The sequence below is a fragment of the Malus domestica genome, chromosome 09 (genome assembly GCF_042453785.1).
Source record: "Malus domestica chromosome 09, GDT2T_hap1".
Classification (NCBI taxonomy): Eukaryota; Viridiplantae; Streptophyta; class Magnoliopsida; order Rosales; family Rosaceae; genus Malus; species Malus domestica.
In genome coordinates, this window is record NC_091669.1 from 27,209,905 (window position 1) to 27,216,932 (window position 7,028).

Genomic DNA, 7,028 nt, shown 5'->3' on the forward strand with positions numbered 1-7,028 from the left:
AAGGAGGAAAGGAGAGAGGGCTAGAAGCGGAGGAGAGAATGAAGAAAAATAGGTCTTCACCCGCGACCCGTTTCGACCTGCGACACCCACACCCAAATTCTGACGATTTTCACCGGAATTCTCACAAATTGGATCAAGGTACCACTTCCAATCAACACCTAGGCCTTCCCTCTTCATGTTTCACCCTAAAAATCATGAAATTTGATGGTGAATTGGTGAAGAACGCACCCGTGGGTGCCGCGACTTTCTTGTTCAAATTCTTCAAATCTTGAATGTTTTCTTTCAATTACTAACACCTTTAGCATTCCCTTAGGACCTAGAACAAAGCCCAAGCATTGGTTGGGACGACGGAGTTGATTTGAAGACGAATTGGAACTCACCCAATTCTAGGGTTCCGCACGGATTTTGGTGAAATTGAAGTGTTTCCAGGCCAAATTGGCCTTGGCCTCAGGTATAAAGTTTACTATACTCATTGAGATATTCAATTCTGTATTTTTTGAGAATTGTTTGAAATAGTTGGATTTTCCGGCGAGCCGGGGCGGCCGACCGCCACCCGCGACGGCCCGTGCGGCGGCGCGTGGCCAATGGCCCGCCAATGTCATTCTTAGCATGTGTTTACGGTTCTAGGTTCAGTTTTGATAATTGATGGACGTAAATTGAGTAATTGGACCTAAGTTCGTTACGATTCGTGGTTAGGCCAAAAGGTGAATCGATGATCCAACCGTCGGATCGTCACCAAACTTTGATACGTTGTAATACGTAATATTTGAGGATTATAGGAACTTAAGGATCAGGAATCTGATTTAAGGATCTTTCGGAATTGGAGTTGTAAGTTCATAAAATAGAATGTTAACCGTCACTTGGTTTTGGAAATTGACGGAGATCCGACCGTTGGATGGTAATGAAATTTTAGGATGTTGTCCTAGAGGTATATTGTGGACATCTGGAAGTTATAGATTTGAAATATGAGATGCAGATCTTCCAGATCGAACTACGTAGTGACGTGTTTTATATAAGTTATATATTCTATCGATATGATTTCTAAGGTTGGATTTGATTATTGTTCTAGGCGCCGATCGTCATGACGCCTTGATGTGTTGTGCTAGGGAGTTGTTAGGCGAACTCCAGGTGAGTGGGCAGTATTTCTATTTATACCTATATATTATTGATATTTTTCCCAGAAATTGAGTTTAAATGAAAGTACGTTTTAAAATGCCATGCATGCATATTATGAAATATATGAATTGATAATTGATGCATATATATATGTGAATTGGTGTTGTGGATGCACATGTGAGTATCAGGTGAGTTTTATGTTATTCATGTGAATCATTGATGATGTGAATTGTGTTGAGAGCTCATAACCTGCACCCCTGGTGTTAGTGCTTATATTATTCACCGCACCGCACGCTCACCTTGGATCTAAGTAGGTGCATGTCGTACAGACCGATAGAGGGTTCCGACATGCTAGTCGTACAGACCACTAGAGGTGGTTCCGACTGGTAGGTGACCTTAGATTATGTGCACAGATGATTGATGAGAGAATCACTAAAGCGTATTATTACACCATTCTTGTCGTACAGACTACTTCAGGTAGTTCCGACTTATGTGCAGAGTAGCGCCGTACAGGTCACCGTGGTGACTCCGGTTGGATTGGATATTGAGCTATAGAATCAACCGTACAGGACCAACTGCAGGGTCTCCGGTTGATTCCTTATTTCACCTGTTACATTGATGCATCCATATTCTGTTTTTGACATTATAGCATGGCATACTTTTTGGTTTTGATAAAGATTGATGATTTGAGATATTTGAAGGTATATGCTATTATGTTATTTTCTGGGAAAGTATACAGGTTTTACAGTGAGGGGTTAGAAATATTTTAAATGAAATGTTTTTCGAAAAACTTTGTTTTACTGACCCACTCAATTTTGTTTTGCGCCCCTCCAGGTTCTAGATAGCAGAGCTTTGGTGGCCACGAGGAATCCAACGGTGTTCTGACAGAATTCACAAAAGTATGACTCACCCTCGGGTGTTTCATCTTAGTAATTGTATTTTTAAAGCTTCCGAACTGTGTAAATGGTTACGTCACTCTCACGTGACGGCCAGCATGCCATCCTTCGGGACGGGGTGTGTCATCTAGCGCCTAGGCCTGCTTGGGCGTTCAAATGAAGGTTTCGTGTATCTGGCCCTTTAATCATGCGGCTCCGTGTAAAATTGGCCCGGCAGTTTTGGAGTTCCATTTGTTCTTGACCCATTAGGGTTGTATATTTTGTTTTAGGTTTGGCTTTTAAGTTTGGGTTATGGTTTTTAATATTTATATTTTTGGATACTGGAAATTGTATTTTGTTTGGACTAATCTCAGGGTAGGTGCCGTATGGGTTTTCAAAATTTATTTATGAATTTTAATTTTGGCTTTTAAGTTTGGGTTTTGGGTTTTAGTATTATATTTCGATACAAATTTGACATCATTTATGAAATTTGATGCTTTCTGGAGGGGAGTTTGATGATTTCTGATTGTTTGAAACTTATGTAGTTCAAAAGATGATAGAAGCTTTGAATTCAGTAGGCAGAGTTTGAGAGTTCGACTTGCGTGACTATGAAGAAATTGTCTGCATTCGCATCAGGGACAGTGGAGCTGGCGGCTTCGGTGTCTCCCATTCTGACGTTGTTGCTAGGGTTGAATAGGGTAAAGAAGAGATCAGGATCGTTTCTGTAGGAAAGCCTTTTTGGGCTTATGGGTGACAAAGGGTCAACGCTAGGCTCAAGTAATTTATCGAGGCTGGGAGTTGGTGATTGAAGTTTAGGGTCGGGAAGGGGGGAAAAAGAAGGATGTTGCGAGTCAGAGTAGGATTAGGTTTGGGATAGGAGGGTACAAAGATGAGGGAGCAAGGGGAGGGAGTGATGGAGGAGAGACGATCAGAAATCTAGGGAAAAGATGAAGATCGGCAATCTAAGGAGAAAAGTGAGAGATTTTTTTTAATTATTAAATAAAAAATTAATAATTTATTAATACATGAGGTATGAGATTGTGATTCGACCCATAGTTATTAACTAAAAAATTATTAATTTATCAATAATTAATTATTATTTTATTTCAGTTGACAAAGGAGTGGGCCTCGCTGACACACCCCGACCTAAATCGAGGCATGCTGGCCGTCACATGAGGGTGACGTAGCCATGTGCGCATTGCGGAAATGATAAGGATGTAAAGGAAGGTGAATGAATAAAAAACCAAGCTAACTAATTTACATTAAGGAAACCTAAGTGCAGATATGGTGTTTAGGTATAATTGCACATTATCAGAGCATAAGTAGCCTAAATGCAGTCGAGCATGACGAATATTAATTATACAATACCAAAAATGGTCCTACATTAGTGATAATCTGTCAGAGCTACCGTGAATTCCTTGTAAGCCACCAACAAGCACTCCTAACTAGAACCTGGAGGGGCGCAAAACAGAAGGTGTGAGTGGGAAAAAACAAAGCTTTTCAAAACCATTTCACTTATCAAAAGTAGTAACCCCTTGCCGTAAAACCTGTATAATTCCCAGAAAAATAGCATGCATATAAATATATCTCAAAACCCTGTTTAAGATAGCAAATCCATAATCATGCCATGTCAAATATCTTAGCAAGGAAATAAGTAAGTCAGGTGAAATAAATCAATATGAGATGGTACGTCAGCTGGAGTCACCTAACGTAACCTATACAGCTGGATCTAGAACTCATCAACTAGTTCTCTACACACAAGTCGAAACCACCTAAAGTAGTCTGTACGACAGGGTGGGTGTAAATAAATACGCTCAAGTGCTACGGTCATGTGAAGGCTGTGCGAAGTATCACAAGTCACCTACGAGTCGGAACCACCTAAAATGGTCTGTACGATAGGCTGGGTGTAAATAAATACGCTCAAGTGCTACGGTCACATGAAGGTTGTGCGAAGTATTCCAAGTCACCTACGAGTCGAAACCACCTTAAGTGGTATGTACAACAGGCTGGCACCTGCCTTGGATCCAAGGTGAGCGTGTGGTATGGGAGGTGAACGATCACGTGAAGGCTAGGCCCTGTCCTCGGGCGGAGCACTAATACCGGGGTGCAGGATAACAATCTCTAAATGCATCTCAACACAATTACTCACCATTAATATATTCACCTAAAGCTTACCTGAGCGTCCGCAACATCGAGCAACAATATATATAACCATACTAATGCACAATTAAACATTGAGAGCATTTGACATGGCAATTCAACATATAAAACCATTTAATTAAAGTTTATGGGAAAAATACCAAGTATATATATACTAAAAACCAAAAGCCCACTCACTGATATGTGGAAGGGCTGTAGCCCCAGAGTCCCGCTTGACTGTGCTCGTCCTCTGGATATGTCTCACCTATATGCGAAACAACTATTTAAACATTATTTTAAGGTACATAACCAAAACTAGGTAATAACTTCTCATATGTTGCTCAATTGGGGTATTTGAATATACCATCATGGCTTACTTAACCCCACGAACATCCCCATATTTTTAGAAAAAATTTCCAATCCCACGCTCCAACCAAGGCACGACCACAATTGAGTTTGGGAATATTCCAATCCCACGCTGGACGGAATCCCTAACTGCGTTTGGGAATATTCCGTTAAATAATGGAATATACCGTTATTTTTACCTGACACCATTAGCATATTCCATCAACTTTGACGGAATATTCTCCTCCTTCTTTGTTGGATCGCCGGAGTCCGACGTCGACCACCACTGCTATTGCCGGTTTCTGGAAAAATTTCAAACCTTAATATCTCATCCATTTCTCAACCAAAATTCATAAAATTTGTACCAATTTGAAGCTTAGGACGAGAAGAACACATCCTTACCACTTTGGGGGTCCTAAAACCAACGGAATCTGGTCGGAAAAATCTCGATAATCCGGCCACCTTTGCAACTCGATGAACTCGAGTATCCCGACGTCCAAATCACTCCAAAATTCTTCTATAAGCTTCGTGAAGAAGTTTTAAGGCCTTCTGTGACCTTAGAACTCAATGAAACCTCCGCGATCACAACGGAGTCACAGTGCACCTCACTGGAGATTATGGTTCTTGGGTTTTCTGAAGTCCTCACGTCTAACCAAAGCTCTAGCTCGACTCCTAAGCTTGCAAGGAGCATGAAAACGACTTCCATAACTTCGATCCGTGAGTGATGAAGTTGGTTGAGAGGTTGTCCGTACAGTTGTACGGAAATGGAAGAAAAATCTGAGAGAGAGGTCAACGGGTTTGTGTGGGTGTGTGTGTGGTCCAGGTTTGGGCAACCAAATAAAAATTTAAGTTCCAATTGGGCCCAAAAAGTTAGGAAGAGAATGGATTGATCGAAAACCTATGTTCAAACACACCATCACAACTTAACGTTCAAGGGAAAAATCGTCATTCCACGTAATCAAAGACAAAATAGATTATTTTTCGGGACGGGCTGTCACACCCGCTCCTACTACATTATCATTTAACAACCAAATTGACAGAAAATATAACGAAGGTCTGACATTGCAATGAATTCATAAGTTGAAGTATGACATTGTAATTTTAAAATGTGAGGTATGAGATTGTGATTCGACCTATAGTTGAGGTAGTTTTGTGTAATTTCCCCAAAAAAAAAAAACTCTTTTTGTGGATGATAGATACTTGTTAACTATCGTAGATTTTATTTTTTCCAGAGCTTTCTATTAGCTCTGGATTTACGTAAGATTCCATTAGAGATAAAGGAAAAAGCCTCTCGACTGCGACCAGAACGAACCACTTTAGGGACTGGAGCCGAAGCAAGAACCTGGTGAGAACGATCACAACTACAGGATGGGGGACTTCTCCTTCGAAGAAGGTTGCCAGAGCCAGCCAATTTTCATTTAAAATGTAAGATAGTCTTCAACTGCATAAAAGTAGTGCAGAGGACTAATAAGAATTGTGTCTGCCATCTAATTCGTGACGCATGGCGAAATTCTTCAACATTCTACATTTATAATATGTTAATTGATACCAATATACCTGCTAAAACAAACCAACACATACTTGAAAAACTATTTTAGAAGTTCTGGAACACTCTCTCCTCTGTGAGAGACCTTCTCTCCTTCTGTGAGAGCTTCTCCCCCCCCCCCGTTTTGGTGAGGGTCTTCCTCTTGCCCACCTTCTCCGGCGCCGACTCTGGCCTCGGTTGGAGTCGTTCGCCCTTTATCCCTTCCTCATCCTGTTTTCTTCTCATTTTCCCTTCTTTGCCCGTTCCTCTTTCTTCTCTACTTCTTTTTCTTCTTCTTTTCTTTTTGCTTCTTCCGATGCTTCTCCCTTTTCTCCCCTTGTTCATCTCTGCTCCAATCTGCAGCCGCTTCAAAACTGCGATTTGTTGCGGTACTTCGAGATGGTGTGTAGAGTTCCGGTGGTCCCACCAGCTCGGGTGTTCAACACCACCATCTTCTCACTGTCTCTGCCTTTTCTAGCAGTGTTGTTTGTGGGTTGCCACAAACTTCATCCTGATAGTTGGTTTCTTCTGACCACTTGCTGGCTATCCTTTCCTTATGGCTGTGCTCAGGACGTTCATCGAGATGAGATGCTGCAATTACTTTGGCAATGCTTGGTTGTGGAAGAGGACTTGGTCTGATCGAGATCGGCAACGACTGATGTAGAACTTTCTAGTGTTTGTGGTCTTTTGTGTGTTTTGGGCTTCAACTTCTAGTTGGCCCTTTGTAGTTTGTTTTTTGGGCCCGTGTTTTGTTTGTTTATTTGTGTTGTTTGGGCCTTGGGTTTGCTTATGTGTATGGTTTAGTTTGTAATAAAAGTGAAGAAGCCTTTTTTCAAAAAAACCAAACCAACACATTATCAACCATTTCCCAATCATCAATCCTACAACACCAAATTCCTCATTTTTTTAAAAATTTTTTTTAACGGATTACCGCTATGGACAGCATATTCATGTTCCACCCATACATCCATAAGCTTAGGGTAGTAATATTACTCGTAATGATAAAAGAAAATTAAGGAGAAAGACAA

General features: G+C 41.0%; 1 long non-coding RNA gene across 1 annotated transcript; it reads left to right on the forward strand.

The window, feature by feature from the left end:
• LOC139187969 (uncharacterized) lies at positions 1–1,170 on the forward strand. The gene is made up of 3 exons (XR_011571013.1): positions 1–138; positions 314–451; positions 1,070–1,170. It is a non-coding gene; the product is annotated as an uncharacterized lncRNA (long non-coding RNA).
• The last annotated feature ends 5,858 nt before the right edge of the window (positions 1,171–7,028 follow it).